At 34.0% G+C, this 18,054-nt stretch overlaps 1 protein-coding gene across 12 annotated transcripts in view; it reads right to left on the minus strand.

Annotated features, from left to right (window-relative positions):
- MAGI2 (membrane associated guanylate kinase, WW and PDZ domain containing 2) overlaps nt 1–18,054 on the minus strand; it is a 1,443,575-nt gene that overhangs the window by 966,421 nt on the left and 459,100 nt on the right. The window lies entirely within an intron of this gene.

Here is an 18,054-nt window from a genome sequence, read left to right on the forward strand (position 1 = left end):
GTAAATGGCACACCTGGTCAAACCAATCCCCTGGGCCTTATGTAAATCAATCACCGCCTCTTCAAGCCTCTGTACTAAATCGATAGTGTTCCGCCCAAACGTGGAAACCCCGCCTTGGGTAACCTACTTTCTCAACATGAGGAAGCTTTGTTTCTCTCTCCTCTTTTTTATCTGTTAAATTTTCCGTTCCTTAACCCACTCCAAGTGTGTGTTCGTGTCATTAATGATCTTGGCGAGAGACAACGAACCATGGATATTTCCCCGGACAATGAAGTCGATTCACGTCTACAATATTTAGTTCGCACCTCTAGTTCGATGACTTCTCTAGTTCAGTAATTTCTCCAGTTCTTCTTTTTCTCTATGCAGTTTATAGCCAAAAAAATTCTTCCTTGATAGCCTTAATTCACTTACTTTGAAGTAAACCTTAAAGGTGATACTTAACCCTATACTTGTGCAGTAGGGTTCTCATTTAACACGTTAAATGATTTAGAAAAAGCAGTTGACTCGAAATTACTACCTACTTTTTCTAAAATAATAGTAAATAAAAACATCACTACATATTACAAATCATAGTAACGGTGATAATGTTAGCCTGTATTAATCAGTGTTTATGCTAAATATTTTGCATGTATGAATCCTCAAAGCAAACATTTTTTGTGTATGAATACCAATATCCTCACTTTAAAAATTAGGAGACTGAGGCATGGAGATATTATAAGCTGCCCAAGGTTGCATAGCCTGGAATTGGTAGCACCACAGCTCAGACCCATGCATGCTGCCACCATTCCCCAAGGCTAGTCCACATTCCATCTAATATCCCTGATGAGTTAATTCATCATGGTCTTCCAAATTCCTCATTTGTTGATTATCTTATGTTACCTGGTATTGTACAATTTTTAAATAGCTTCATAATCAACTAGATTATTAAATCCTTGTAAGAAAACTGTGACCTACACATATATGAGGGTTATAAATCACTAATGAATATTTATAAGTGACAGATACTTTGTTAAGCAAGTGACTTATTTTATTTTATCCTTACTACAACCCCCTGAAGGATAATTTTTCCCAGCCCCTTTAAAAGATATTTGTTGAGATTCCAGCAACTTGCCTATGTCTTATTTTGCTTGATAAATATCTCTTGTTCATAATGATCATGGCATGCAGAATCATAAAGTCATTCTTCATATTTTGAATTAAAATAACTTGAGATCCCCTATGCTGACTCTCATTTCACTGAAAAGCCTATGAGATAAATTCCTATATGATAGTTCATCAGAATAGAGCAAACAGAAATTAGCAATTATGGAAACTACATTTTTTTTCCTGAGTTGCTTGCTATAAATTCTCCTTACATTGGCAAAGGATAAAGAAGACTAAAGAAATAGTTCATAATTTTGGCAATCTGGAGAGAGAGGTAACAAGAGCTAATTCATCCTGGCTAACTCAGAAAATACTGTGACTGTGGGTCTGCACTATCACAAAGTTGAATTGTCAGTCAGGCTCACAAGAAACTAAGGTTTACTAATGGTTAGCAAAGGATATAACAAAGGAGTCACAGCTTTCTTGTATCCTGTGCTAATGCTACATCAGTGCCTGGGAGCCCAGAAATCAGTCAAGCACAGCTTCCTAAATCCCTTTCTAACATTGTGATGCATTTTGGGCTTGGAGAGAGGAATGCTAACTGCTTGACTTCCATCAGCGCAGGGAAGCCCTTTAGTTTTGGGGTCTCATACTTTCCAAATGACTTAATGAGAATGACCATTTAATAACTTCCATTCTCTGGTGGGTTTGTGTCTAATAAATTAAAAAATGATAGTTTACTTATAATAAGCAATCCAGACAAACTTACCATATATCTGGCTAAAAATATTTCATACAGTAGAGCCCCCAGAAGACCCTCTTTTATCTTGTAGCTCCTGAAATCAGTAAGTGTGTTTACAAGAAAGTGTGGTCAAGGTCAAAATGCCTCAGCATATGGGAGGAGGGAGAAATCTGCTTATACATACATATGCTATTAACTCATTACTTCCCATTGTCTCTCTTCAAAGAGATATGGAGATAAATCTATAGGCAATTGGGAATAAAAATATTACATTTATCTAATCAATGACTATTAGCATCTAATAAATGTCATGCAAATAAAGGAAAGTAATTCAAGTACTAAAATACATATATTCTATGGTAGGTACAGCAATACTTCCTTACAAGTATTACACAGTGTAACAAAATATTTATTTAGGGTAAAGGTGGTAAATGAAATATAGGACACCCAGTTAATTTGCATTTCACATAAACAACAAATAATATTTTAGTATAAGTATTTCCTATGCAATATTAGGTCTTGTATTTTATCTGTCAACCCTAACTATAAATCCTGTTTTATTTGTTAAGTTTGGCAACCCTACTTTCAGGTCATACATTGGATGTAGTACAGCTCAATGATTAGAACGTGAATTTGGGAGCCAAATTTTGGGGGATCAAATACTGACTTTGCTATTTACAAACTGTGTGACTTTGGGGACATGATTTAATCTGTCTCAATTTCTCACCTGTATAATGGGGGTTTCATCAGGCTAGATGAGAAAATTCATGGTAATCAAGTTTCCAGTTCTGATTATAAATAGAAAATTTCTACTTTAGTATGGCTATGCTTTATATATGTAGAGCTTATAAAGTAGAAATGTATTCCTAGTACATTTTAAGAGCCATATAAATATTAAGTACTACTTTTTTGAGTTCTATAAATGTTTGCCTTTCATACATCACAAAAAATAAGAGATGAAAAGGGCCTCAAATGTTTCATAACTGCGCCTGCAGCATGATCTGCTTATATTTACTTGAATATTTTAGCATTAACATGATACTTAAAAATCTATACTTCTAAATAGCATATAATTTTCAGTCTGTAAGCAGGAATGTAAAAAGAGCCATCAGACTTAATTAGTAAAACATACCTGATCACTGATTAAAAAAATGCATAAATTCCTATAACCTGCTAAAATATACTTCTCTAAATATTTTTAAAAAGGAAAGCAAACCCAAAACCCTCTTTTCAGGAAAGATTTCCTTCCTTACTATCAAAAAAATTAATTCTTGTTCAATATTCTCTTAAATATGCATAGTGAGCATATTATATTTTTTATAGGTTTAGTTTGGTTGTTTCTTAAATATACTTTTATTTTTAGAAAAAATTGATGGCACTTTCTGGTATGTTCTAATTGTGAAACTAAAACATTAGATTTTGTTATCAACAACATAAATTACCACCTACTGACTTATTCTACCTATCATTTGCAAGAATGCTCTGATTTTCTGAGGTTTTAAAATAGTGCAGAATTGAGGTAGATTTCATAGTAATTATTCTCTCAACAGAATGATGTGTAAATAGATTAAATAGGCATTATATAATATATATAATCCAGGCACAGATAATTGTAATTGACTTTATCTACAAATTTTGTTATAAAAAACCAAGTAAAGTTCTAATGCTTTTAGCAAATAGTGGTATTGTATAACCATAGCAATCATGAGAGATATACAGTATTTGGTCATTTTTCCTAAAAAATTATATTCATAAAAATATCTTTTTAATGTTTGCCAGAGTAGGGGCATATGCTTATTTTGGGAGGTATTTACGGCTAAAATTAACTGAAGTAAAGAGGAGATAGTTTGTGATTCTGTGCTCTTGTTGCTTTTACACACACACACACACACACACACACACACACACACAGAGTTTTCTTTTTAAACAAATCTGGGCTATATATTTATCATTTCCCTCAAAGTAGTTACAGGTACAAAAACTGAAATACTGAATGGTCACTGTTGCTCTTTATAATTCTAATTAAACAAGGGTTTGCCAGCTGTTCTGATTGTCATAAGGCCTCCCCAGGATACAATTATGCTCTGGGGTGTTTTAATTCTGTAACAATATTAAAATATAATCTGTACAGAAGCACATTTTCCACTCCATTTTCAAAGCACACAATTAGATTTTCCATGATTTTACTTAACACAATTCTGTATGTCCTTCTAGGTATAACTATTGTTTAGCTGAAACTTACTTCTTTTGCCTTGATTGGGTGTTGCTCCTTCTGTATTTATATCTTGTATGTCTATTTTTGCTTAAACCAAATGACAAATATCACAGAGGGACTTCTTTACAGTGTCATTAGTTAGATTGATGGGAAGATAGATTGATGGATAGAATTTCCATTCCTCTGTGCAAGGAACCTGACTCTGTGCAAACAGCCTTAAGTTGTAATTATAGATTCACTGTGATGGACTCTAGAGAATTTGCTGCAAGAGACTTTTTTTTTTTGTTATGAATTGTTCCCTTGAATGTAAAACCTATGATAGAAGTAAATTTTCTTAACTGGAGAAGCCTTATTTCCTCCCTTTCTTTTCTAGTTGTCTTTCTTTCCTTTTTCCCTGCAAATGAGGCCTGCGGAGAAAAGCACCAGAAATAATGGCATAACAAGAAGGGACACTCAACTCCTGAATAATAGAATATGTATCTTTCTGGTTTCCCTGCTGTATGCTTGTAGCTTGAAATCACAGATTGCAAGGCATTTCTCAATTTTACCCCATTACAATAGTCACCTTTGGCCCCTCCTCATTTCTTGGGATCAGCTCTTCTCCTGTCTCTACTTTTGAATATCTAAGTTGCGCATTTGGAGTGTGTTGCTGCATTTGGCTTGTGGGAATCACACTACCAAAGTAGTTAGGGAATGCTATGAGCATCAAGCCCTGAACAGCATTTTCCCTTTCAATTTGGGATACATATTGCTTTTCTCAAAAAATAAAACTCTTTGACCTGCTCCATACTATTAGATTAGCATCTACCTCTTTCTAAATTTAAAATGAATTCTACATGTGTTTTTTGAAAAACTCCCTTTAATTAATTACAGGTTCAATAAAAGGACAAGTGAGAATGTACCTTGATGTATTTTCTAGAAAAAACAAAAACAAAAACCCTATTGAATCTTTCATCCTGCTTTGAACTAGGAGGGTTTAAATATCAAGCCTCTTTCAGGATAACATAAAACTAAACTGGGAAAGGCCAGTTAGAATAATTTTTTCTCTAGTGTGGGTAATTTTTAGCTCTAATGTCTGACTTCTTGGACCTTAGACACTGAAAGATCTATACTTGTTAGCCAATGAAAAGAAGTACAGTATAATTCATGAGCATGCAGTATTGAAACATATTCAATTCAATCCCACTTAGTAAAGTAAAAAGTTTCATAATTTTCAGTTCCATTTATTTTAATAATTGTGAAACAGTTATAAATCATATGTCATGTAGAAAGGTAACATTTTCTCCTTTAATGTAGTTATTTCTAAATTTGCTAACTTAAATATTAACTCTTCATTTTTAGCACATTGGAAAATATAGAGTATGTCTTCTGGGAATTTAGAAATTTTTATTGTAATCTCATTTATCTTCCTATTTATAGTGTACAATATGCTCACAGACATCTAATCCTTATTAATCAGTCAAAAAGCTTTTATTACCAAGCATTCCCATGCCCAACAGTATCCTAGACACTGCACGGCTTAAAAATATAAATCAAGTAAGAACATCATCCACCTAACCAAAACACCTATAATCTAAGTAGTTAACAATTATCGAAAGTTTGACTACCTATATTACTTTTAAACAAAGTTGACTTCAAAACAAGGAAGATTACCACAAATATAGCATTAGATAATGATAATGGGGTCGATTTTTAAAGAAAACATAACAGTCCTAAATGTGTATGTACCTAACCAAAGACCATCAAAATATATGAGACAAAAATTAATATAAATGAAAGGAGAAACAGGGAGTCCACTATGAGAGTTGGAGACTCCAAAATCCATCTGCCAGTGATTGAAAAACCAAGCAAGCAGGACATCAGTAAGGATATAGTTGACTCGAATAGCACCACGAATCAGTTTAACCTAATTGACATTTATACAATAGTCCATCTAACGAGAGCAAGCGATACGTTCTTCTCAAACTCACCTGGAACAGTCATCAAGATAGACCACATTGTGGGCTATAAAATGCACTTTAATAAAATGATAGAACTCATGTAAAGTATGTTCTCAGATCACCAATAAATTAATCTAAAAATCAACAATATAAGACGTTTGAAAAATCCCCTAGTATTTGGGCACTGAACAACACACCGCTACATAATATATGTGTCCAAAGAAGAAGTCACGGGAGAAATTTTAAAATACTTTGAACTAAATGGGAATGAAAATATAATTTATCAAATTATATGAGATGCAGTGAAAGTAGTACTTAGAGGGAAATTTATAGTAACAAATGCATATATTCGAAAAGAGAAAAGATCTAAAATTAATAAGCTAAATTTCTGTCCTTAGGAATAGAGAAAAATTAAGCCTATCCCAAGAGGAAGAAAGTAAATAATGAAAATTAAAGCAGATATCAATGACACTGAAAGTAGGAAAATAATAGAGAAAATCAATGGGAACAAAAGCTCGTTCTTTGGAAAGATAAACAAAATGAACAAGTCTTTTACCAAATTAATCAAGAAAAAAAGGGAGATGATACAAATGGTCAATATCAGAAATGAAAGAAGTTTCTTTACTACTGATTGCATGAAGATTGAAAAGATAATAAATGAATAATACAAGTAACTCTATCCTCACATATTTGAAAACTTACATGAAATGAATCAATTCCTTGAATGACATAAACTATCAAAACTCACATAAAGAGAAATAGCCAACTTGAGTAGATCCATATTTATCAAAAAAGTTAATCAGTAATAACTTTTCAAAAATGAAAAAACCAGATTAGTCCAGATTAGCACTTTCCTACTGTTTCTATGAGAGGTATCACTCTAATACCAAAATCAGATGAAGGCGTTACGAGAAAAGAAAACTGCAGATCAATATCTCATTAACATAGATGAAAATATCATCAACAAAATATTATCAAGCCACATCAAAAATGTATAAACTAAGTTATAAATTACAGACTGGTAAGATTTGTTTCAGGTATTTAAAGCTGTTTCAACATTAGACAATCAATTAATGTAATCTAACATATCAACAGGCCATGGAGAAGAAAATCTATGATATCATCAGTTATGATGGAAAAGCATTTGACAAAATACAACATCTATTCATGACAAAAACTCTCACCAAACCAGGAATGGAGAATTTCTTTAGCTTGGTACAGAACATCCACAAAAAATAAATAAGTAAATAAATAAATAAATAAATAAATCACCTAACATCTCATGTTTTGATGAGAGATTGGATGCCTTCCCTCTGAGATTATCAACCAGGAAAATATGTCCTTTTTTCACCACTCTATTTAACATCATACTGGAAGTTCTATCTAGTGACAAGATGAGAAAAAGAATCGAAAGCCATATAGATTGGAAAGGAAGAAATAAAACTGTAATAATTAACATATGACTTTTTTAAAAATGTAGAAACACCAAAAAATCTACAAAAAAAAAAAAACAAAATAAATAACCAAGTATAGCAAGGTTGCAGGATTAATGGTCAACATGCAAAACTCAATTGCTCTGCTTTATACTAACAATAAAAAATTGGAATTTGAAATTAAAAAAATACCATCTACAATAGCACAAAGTGAAATACATATAAGTATAGCAAAATATGTACAGAGTCTGTATGCAGAAAATTACAAAGCAATGAGGAAGGAAATCAAAGATCTAAGTAAATGGTAACATATTCTGTGTTCATAGATTAAAGGACTCAATATTAAGTTGCCATTCTTTCCCAACTTGGTCTATAAATCCAAAGCAATTGTAATTCAAATCCCAGCAAGCTATTTTGTAGATATTAAGAAAATGTTTCTAAAATTTATTTGGAAAGGCAAAAGACGTATAATAGCCAACAAAATAATGAAAAAGGACAAAGTTGAAAGGACTCATGGTAGTCAATCTCAAGACTTACTACAAAGCTGTAGTAGTCAGGACAGTGTAATATTGGCAAAAGAGAACACATCACATATAGGTCAATGTAACAGAATAGAAAAACCCACATAAATGAGGTCAACTGATTCTGACAAGGCAAAAAGGCAATTCAATGAAGGAACCATCTTTCCAACAAATGGTACAGGAACAATCAGACAGCCACATGCAGAATGAAAGAAAGAAAGAGAGAAAGAGAGTGACAGAGAGAGAGAGAGAGAGAGAGAGAGAGAGACATAAGCAAAGACCTTACAATTTACAAAGAAAGAAAGAAAGAAAGAAAGAAAAAAAAAAGAAAGAGCAAAGACCTTACAATTTATACAAAAAGTTAATCTAAAATGTAATGAAATAAAAAACTATAAAATGTATTGAAAAACAGGAGGAAATCTATGTGAACTCTTGTTTGGTGATGAATTTTTAGATACAATTCCAAAAGTACAATCCATGAAAAAAATTAGACTTTATTACAACTTAAAACTCCTTATCTATGAAAGACACTGCTGAGGATATAAAAATGCAAGCTACATGAGACTAGGATAAAATGTTTGCAAAACATATATTTGATAAAGGATGTGTAACCAAAATAACAGAGTTTATCTCTTAAAACACAACAATAAGAGAGCATGCAAACCAATAAAAAACAGGCAAAACACCTAAACAGATACATCACAAAAAACTTACAAACAGTAAAGATGTTCAACATCATTTGTCATTAGGGAAATGCAAATTAAAACAACAATGAGGTACCACTATGCAACTATTAGAATGGCTAAAATTCAAAAAACTGACAGTAACAATTGTCAGCAAAATGTGGAACAGCAGTAACACTCATTCATTGCTGGAGTAATAAAAAATAATATGGCCACTTTGGAAGACAGTTTGGCAGGTTCTTTAACACTAAATGGTCTTACTATATAATTTGGCAATTGGAGTTCTAGGCATTTACCCAATTGACTCGAAAACTTATGTTAACACAAAAATTTGCATACGAATGTTTATGGCAGCCCTATCACAATTGCCAAAACCTGAAGCACCCAAGATGCCCTTCCATAGCTGAATAGATAAACAAACTATGGTGCACACATATAATAGAATATTATTTGGTGGTAATGGAAAATGAGTTATGAAGACACATGAAAGACATGCATGAATTGTCAACCCATTTTTCTAAGTGAAAGTTGGTCAGAAAGCTATGTACTCTACATGATTCTGTTTCAATAACATTCTGGAAAAGACAAAACAGATGAGGGGTTCAGGAAGAGGGAGGGAAATGATCAAATAGGTGAAATGCAGGAGGAGTTTTAGGGCAGCAAAACTATTTTGTATGACATTGTAATGGTGGTACATGATATGACGCATTTGTCAAAACCCAAAGAATTTACAGCAGAGAAATGAATCTTAATCCATGCCAATTAAACAAATAATTAAGTAGGTCAGAGGATCATAGGACTATATGCAGAATGTGACAAAAGTATTTAACTGTTATTACAAATGTATGCAACATCTTCACTGAAGAGATGGCGTGGGGTGGGGGAGCAATGAGCTAGGTAACTTGGGAAATAAGGGCAGTCTGAAAGATTAAATGCAAGGGAACTCTGTGTCAGCTCTGTACTCTAGTTGATAATATTGTTATTCATTGGAATACAGGTTAACAACTATGAAACCACTATACACATATACAGGAACCGAACAACTGAATAAATGAATGGTGGATGGTGAGAGCCAGGTTTTCACTGTTGGGATTGAAAGTAACAGCAGAGATAAGCAAGAGAAAGCATTAATAATCCATGTAGTAATGGATTCGAGTTGGAGACATCAGTATAAACTCAAGTTTCATTTAATATAAATATACATGGTTACACATAGAAGTATTTTTAGATGTGTGTATGCATGTGGATTAGAACATACAGATTGGTTTTTGCTCTGTTATGTAACAGGCTTAGAGGAAATGACACCCCAGTAGTAATGAGCATACCAAGTGCCCAGGTTTTGACTTCTAACACCATCCTCCAATAAAAGGAACCAGGAACCTTTGGAGAAATGGCTGATTGGGGCAGGAATTATATAAGACGAGCTTGGAGCATCTTGATTTTCCAGAATTTAAGAAAGAGGTCAAAAAAGTCCCCCCCCAGCCAATGCTGGGATTATATCAAAGTGACACAAAAGCCAAATGGTCAGAGCTAAGCTGGTCACCTTCTCCTCTGTGCTCCCAGGGACAAGGTCTCCAGCCAAATAACTCTCCTCATCAAACAGACCAGGTGAATTTCTTGCTTCTCCCTGAGCTGGGGGTTTCACTTCCCTACCAGCTCACAAAGTTATTCAAACAAACTATTCCCATGGGAAGTAGAGGGCATTCCACCCTCTTTATCCTACAAAGCCTTTCTCCCACAGTCCCTGGTTGTTCACTCTGTTCTCAAGTTCAATTCCCAGGTGGTCTTGCATGGTGTGCAGTGTCCTTTGGGCTCATCTGACCAGTGTTGGGTCTTGTGTGTTTGGCCATCCCATAATCCTAGAGCAGGAATCCCTCCTTTACCAAAGGGTTGAATAGGTGGTCATTCACATAGAACACACTAACAGAAAATGTTAAAAATTAAATACATAAGTCATGGCATCCCATGAACACTCTGTAATATCTTTGCAATCTTTCTGTAAATCTAAGACAATTTCAAATTTTTAAAACGTTATTTGAAAAATCATAACACTTCAATAACACTTTTCTCAGTATTTTGTATCCAGATTCTCTAAATTGCCTTGGGTCACTCAGCTCATAAATGAAGGTATCTGGATTTGTACCCAAGCAATTCATACCCATGAGAGGAAATTTAGCTTAGTGATCAAAAGGACAAACTTTGGAGCTGGACTACCTAGGTGTAAATTCTGACTCTTCTAGTTATGAGCTGTATCATCCCAGGCAGGTTAGGAAATCTCTCTGTTCTTTGTTTTTTTTTTCTCATCTGTAAAATGAGATAATGATTATATCTTCCTCACAGGATTAAATGAGTTGAGTCAGGTAAAGTGTTTGTACATTATTTTGCACAGAATAAATTTTAAAAATCAGCTATAATTATTATTACACAAACAAAGTAGAGTTAACAAGGCAAACTGCAACACGAATTTATACATCCAAGTGAATTGTCCTGTGATCCAAATGATTGTTTGAAATTAAAACTAAGTGACTTTTTGTGGTACAGAGCACGTACTTGTCCATCAGTATCACCAGTATCAAGGCTTGTCAGTGTCAGGAGAGCTGCCTGTTATGTAGAGTCAAATGAAGTGAGAAGGGAGTTGAACCCAGAACGAAGGTATATTTCAACGCTAATGACATCTCTCCATTTTAGATGCTGTAAATACCTAGTGTTTAATTCCATCTTACATTTAAACATCCCAAAGTTAGCCATTATTATTGTTGTTACTGTTGTTTTACAGTCAGTTCCTATTTTAGATTTAATAATTTCTTAGTCCATTATCATTTCTTGTATCCCCACATATCTTGCAAACCACACCTTGGTTCTGGGTTCAATTTCCTTCTTGGTTCAGTTTCGTTTTTTGTTTTTTTGTTTTTTTTTAATATTGGAGTATATTGTTTACTAGTTATTTCAGAGAAGGTGTATCTGTTAAATATAAATTCAGTTAGTCTTTTAGTCTAAAGAGTATTTTGGCCTAATTCATGAATCACAGGTTAATTGTGTATAGAATTCTCAGCAGGAAATTATTTTCTTTCAGGGCTTTTTAGATTTTATTTCATAATCTTCTTGTCTTTGTTGTTGCTGAAAGGTTTGCTTAGTCTAATTATTGTTCTTTTGGGAAGGGATTTTTAAACTCTTGTTGCCTTTAAGAATTTTTTGCTTGGCTCTTCTGACTTTCTTCTATTATGTATACTAGTACAAATGTATATGTATTTATCTCACCCAGGCCTTGTTGGGCTTAAATAAATATAAGAATTATATTTATTATTATTATTACTAGACACTGTCTCATTAAATGCTGTCTGCCTGCCAGTTTTTACCTAGTGTCTCCTTCTAGAATTCCTAGTAGATTATAACTGAATTTCAATTCCTCTCCTCTCCTTGTCGTAACTTCCCTTTCATAGTTTTCATCTCTTTATCTCTCTATGCCACATTCTGAATGATTTCAGCAGACAAAACCTCCATGTTATTATCTCTTTCTTCTGATGGATATTTAAAGCCATTCACTGAAATTTTCATTTTAATGATTATAATTTTCTGATTTCAATCTATGTCTTTTAATGTCACAATATTCTATTTTTTCATTATAATTTTCATTTCACATTTCCTTTCCTTAATTAATTTAAGCATAATCATTTTATATCTTTCAGATTATTCTATTAATCTTAAATTCTTAGATATATTAATCTTGCCATTTGTTGCATCTGACTTTTTCAGAGGTAGATTGTACCCTTGTATAGTTTATAATTTTTAGCTTTAAAGAATTTTTTTCTTTTTCCCATGTGGGAGCCCATGGCACCCTGGATCATAGAGGTGAATTACAAATTGTGTATTTGTTTCTACAGATAGCTCTGTCTAGAACCAATCTGAGCTTGGGATTTCTGCATTATGTAGACAGTGTAAATTCATACTTTGCAATTTCATGTAGCACAAACTGAAGCATATATTTCTCATGGAAGAAATTTTTCCTGCCTAGAGCCTCAGACCAAGACGATATTCCTTGACAATTCCCTGGCTCAGCAGGCAGTGTAATCTAAATCTCTTTCAGAAGTGTAGGTAATATTTTCAGCATCCCAACTTCATTTAGTGTCTTACTTTACCTTCCCACCTCAGGCAGGTCCAAAACCTGGTATTCTTTCCCTGTGAAGAATTAAGATCTCATCTTCTGGCGACAGGGGCTTTAATTCAGATCCTGTATCCTCCCAAGCTGCTATATAAGCTTAGGTGCTTTTCATGTTGTCATCCAGTTCCTACTTATTTCTGGAAGCTAGAGGTTTTAAAACATTCTTTTGAGTTCTAAATATTACTGTTAAAAATTATATTTTAACTAGCAATTAAAAAATTGTCATTAAAAGGATTTCTACTTTGGCTTTGGCCACCATGAAACCAGAACCACAAATTCTTCATCTATCTAAGCTTTGGTTTATTCATGATAAAGTTTGGACCCATACTTTAGGTTTATAGTGGTAATTAAACGGGATATGTCTGTAAAGTTTTTGGCTAATTATACTTGGCTTTTTGTAAGCACTCATTTGATGCTAGTGATTATTATCATCAATATTCAAAACCAATTTTTTTTTTAGTTTTTCATTTAGCAGTTAATTTTTTTTAACAACTGACAGGTCACAGTGAACCTTGATAAGAGAAATAAATACTTAAACCCTCCTTTTGACATGTAAGAAAGTCTCTTTGCCCTCCTGACTTAGCCTCCAGAAGTCATTCTGGCCTAGATCATCCAAGAAACACAAAATCCCCTCTAACCATAATACACTTTTTTATTATATACATTTATGAAAGCCAGGAAGGAACACCTAATGGAAAATGCCTATTTAGAAGGGAAGGGACTACTACACCAACTTATTTGGGTCCTCTGACTTGCTTTTTCTTCTACTTTGTCTAAGAGTAACTAAAAAGCCCAAGAGGATGAAAATGGAAAGGAGAGGCTGGTGCTAGCAGTTAATTTGTTCTGTGAAAAAAAAATTGTTTTAATATGATTATAGGACAGGGTTTCCCTGTCCAAAAATATGTGGCTAATGAGCACTTGAAGTGTGGTTAGTCTGACTTGAGCTATGCTGTCAGTGTAAAATAAATATTGGATTTCAAAGACTTACTACAAAAATAATGTAAAATATCACAATAATTTTTAGAAATTTGATTACATGTTAAAATGATAATCTTTGGGATATATTAAGTAAAATATGTTTTAAAAATTAATGTCATTGGTTTCTTTCTGGCTTTTAAAATGTGGTTAGTAAAACCAATGAAAAGTACATATGTGGCTTGCATTGTATTTTAATGAACAGTACTTTAGATTTAGGGAATAAGTTCAGTATAAAAGGAAAAGTGTCAGGAATGAAACATGGAAGTTCTGGACAAGAGGTAAATACATGTACTTTTATATAGACTATAATTTTCTAAGTATTATAAAACTACTGTTCTAAATAAGACTCATGTCATATTTTTTTTAAGAGTGGGGCTCTTTACTTCCTCCATGTAAATCCTTTCGGATAAAGGAGATTTTCTTGGATTAGAGTAGAATGTTCTCTTTGGGGATATTACAATAGTACTTTTTCTCTCTACAATCTTAGGACAGTGTCAAAGGATAGGTTGGGAGTACAGAGTGACTAAAACACTTATGCCAATAATCTCTATCAGCCACTCACAAGACCATCCTAAATAGTCTTGCATTCTATATAAAAAAGCCTTCAGTATATAGCATAGCTTTAATACTTGCCCTCTAATAGTTGATTCTCAGTTCCCATCATTTTTTGACCAATCAGCAATATTTGTCGCTGATTATTATTTCTTCATTTTGAAACATTTTATTTAATTATTTTCTTCTCTGTTTTCCTTGCTGGTTCCCTTTGCAACTCTCCATCTAAAATTGAAGTACCTAGGGCTCATTCCTAAGATCAATTTTCTTGCTCATCTGAACTCCAGGTAATCTTATCTACTTCCCTGGTTTTACATATTACTCAATGGTGATGTCTCCAAGATTCCTATCTCCAGCCTGTACTCTAAACTGAACTCCAGATTTATAGCCTAATGCCTATGTGTTATCTCCATTTAAATGTCCTAGAGGCAACTCAAATTTAATATTTCCCTCCTCAAACCTGTTTCTCTTGTAGACTTTGCAACTCATTAGAAATGGACTGCATTAGTCCAGAGACTCAGACAAACTGATGTCATGTTAACTCGTCACTTTTTCTTCCACTCAACATCCAGCCCATCAGGATGTCTTTCACAATTTATCCAAAATCTGACCACCTCCACTGTTGCCCCTTGGTGTAAGCCGCCATCCTCTCTGCTTACAACAGCTTCCTAATCTAACTGGTCTCCCTGCTTCCATTCCGACTCCTGTTCAGCATTCTCCATACACAGCCAGAGTTATCCCATTAAAACATATGTCAGATAACATTCCTCCTGTGTTCAAAACCGTCCATCTCACTCAACATAAAGTCAAAGCCTTTATCACCACAGCCTATGTGTCCCTACATTGCCTCCCTCCCTCACCCTTCCTTTAACATTATCTTCTACCACTCCCCTTCCTTCCCGTTAATTTTATTCCAGCAAATCTGGCCTCCTGTCTATTGTTTACACCCACTACGCCAAGTATGGTCCTGCTGGAGGGGTTCTGTCCACTCTGTTTAGAAGGTCCTGCCTTCAGATGTAATCACAGCTTTTGTTGTCTTCCTTTCTTCCAGTATCTGCTCGTATGTGATACCTTCCCTGACAGTCCTATTTAAAATTGGACACACATGCACACACGCCCTTCATCCACACCCACACTACCCCACCCACACACACTCAGCACTATCACCCCTGAATTTGCTTTATTTTTCTTTGTAGCACTGATTTTCATTGCCAAATTATCTATTTTTCTGTTTATTGTCTATCTTGTCCCACCAAAACATAAGTTTCACGAGGATAGAAATTTCATATGCTTTGTTAATTGCTTTACCTCCAGTACCTAGAATAATGTTTGGCACATAGTGAGCACTCAATATACAATTTCTAAGTGAGTAAATCAATCAATGAACCTCCAAATGGATTTTTCCTAAACTCTTTCTTTCTTCTTTCCTTTTTTTTTTTATTTAAATGAGTTTGGGTCTTGTTCTGTTGTCCAGACAGGAATGCAGTGGTGTGATCATAGCTAACTGTAGCCTCAACCACCTGGCCTCAAGTGATCCTCCTGCATTGGCCTCTCAAAGTGCTGGGATTACAGGCATGAGCCACCATGCCCAGACATATATTCTTTAGAGACATAAAAGTCAATACTTTTGTAAATGAGTTGTAAGGTAGCAATCACCTCAATCATTATTCAAAATTACTTTTGAAATCACACTATACTTAAGGTTTTATTTTTACTTCAGTATATTTCTGTCCATTTATTAATTTGTTCATCAACTAGAAGTATCAAATGCTTTGAATTTAGTAGAATCAATTATACAGTTCAATAGAATTCTCTCTTTGAGAAAACTATTTTTAATCTACATATCATCTTAAAAGAAAATATTTATAATACCCAGTTCCAGTGTTTGAGTTGCTTTATTCATGTCCTATGAACAATAAAAGAGAGAGTTAAATCAAGTAATAAAGTACCAACCAACTGTGGGAGATGTGGGCTTTCACCATTTGGGGAAGATTATCGCCATAACTCAGGCAGTAAAATTGTCCTTTTTCACTTGGTAAGCATTATTTCTTTAATAGTTTCTTTACCATGGTTCACTAGTAAGTCACTTAATTTAGTTTAAACTAAGTCTAAACTTTTAAAGCGCCATCTACCGTACACTGGAGTGGCTTTGTCTGCAGCATTAGAGGAGACCTTATATAATTCCATACTTTATCCTTGTGACCCAAATAAAATATTCATCTTTTAAGTCATGGCAGAATAATTAGGAGAGGATATGACAGCTTTCTGGATATGTATTTGCCTTTAATTTAATTCTGATTTGTAGAACACTTAATCATTATAGATAGGAAGGTCATCTTTGTTAATTCAGTGAAAATATTCCTATAGAAGATTCCAGGTAATGCTTTCCATGCAACCCAATCAATCTTTAAGGATGACAGTAACACATTCTCCACACTGTATTTTGTCACATACTATCAGTTACTGCGCTGTGTTTATAAATTCTGTGATGCACATCAGAGGGCATTTACAAAGACTAATGAAGAGTTTGGCACTTTCAGAAACCAAAGCTGAAGTAACACTACTTAGCACTTAGCTGACATTTTTCATTTTCAAATTACTTTTGCATGAATACTAATTAATCTTAACATTTCCATGAAGAATGTAAATAAAATTATGATCCTTATTCTGAATACAGGAAAAATGATGTAGAAAGGCTAAATTGTTTTTGTATTCCTTCAATTCTACCTATATATCATGTATTTAAGAATCTATTTTTCCTTAAATAATACACAAATGATCAAACAAACAAAAACAACACAAAACCTTCTAAACTCAGATTTCATCTGTTTGAAATACCATCCATAGGAGATTAGTCTGTTCCTTCTCAATAAAACCTATTATCCTATTTGCTCTATCTCTTGTCCATTCAAACCAGTTTTTTTTTCCAATCTAGTAGCTTAGAGCTTCAGAAAACTATGATTGTAAAATGGCCTTGTTGTAGAGATGAGCAAAGTAGAGGTGCAGTGGTGTGATCATAGCTCACTGCAGCCTCAACCTCCTGGCTTCAAGTGATCCTCCTGCCTTGGGCTCACAGAGTGCTGGGATTACAGGCATGAGCTACCATGCCCGGCCATATAGAGAACCCTAGAGTTGAAGTGATTTAGCCAAAGTTCCAGAATCAGCATTTGACCTCAGATATATACATATATCTACCCTTTGTGTCTTCTACAGCAAAACTAGTTATCACAATAGGAAGATGATTTTACTGTTTTTATTTCCCTCCATTTTCTCTCTTGCTCCCCATCAGTTAATCCTCTCTTATACCATTTTCTGCTTCCATGGTACAAAGACAATCAAGAACATACTCACCTGTGAGTAGCTAGGAACCAGGGAAAGAGAGATGATGGACAGCAGGGTCAGCCCTTCCAGGATGGGGATTGCAAACAAACATGTTCAGAGCAAGAATAAGCAGCAGCCCCCAAATTAAGAGAAGTTGCTATGAAACCCAAAGAAAATTCTCAGAGTGGAAACTTGGAGGGCATTAATTTTCATACGGAAGGTCAATACAACTGGTGTGGTGGATGAATAATGTGGTATTTCTTCTAAACAAGGCAAGGAGGTGAAATTTTATTTTATAAATTTACACTGCTTCATGACTTTAGGCAATGGAAAGTGAGACTCATATTAATGAGTTGGAAAAAAGTGCAGATATAGGTGTGCAAATGAATACAACGTTAATTGCAAAAATCTTTCAGGAAAGAGCATC

The sequence above is a fragment of the Pan paniscus genome, chromosome 6 (genome assembly GCF_029289425.2).
Source record: "Pan paniscus chromosome 6, NHGRI_mPanPan1-v2.0_pri, whole genome shotgun sequence".
In the NCBI taxonomy this organism is placed as follows: domain Eukaryota; kingdom Metazoa; phylum Chordata; class Mammalia; order Primates; family Hominidae; genus Pan; species Pan paniscus.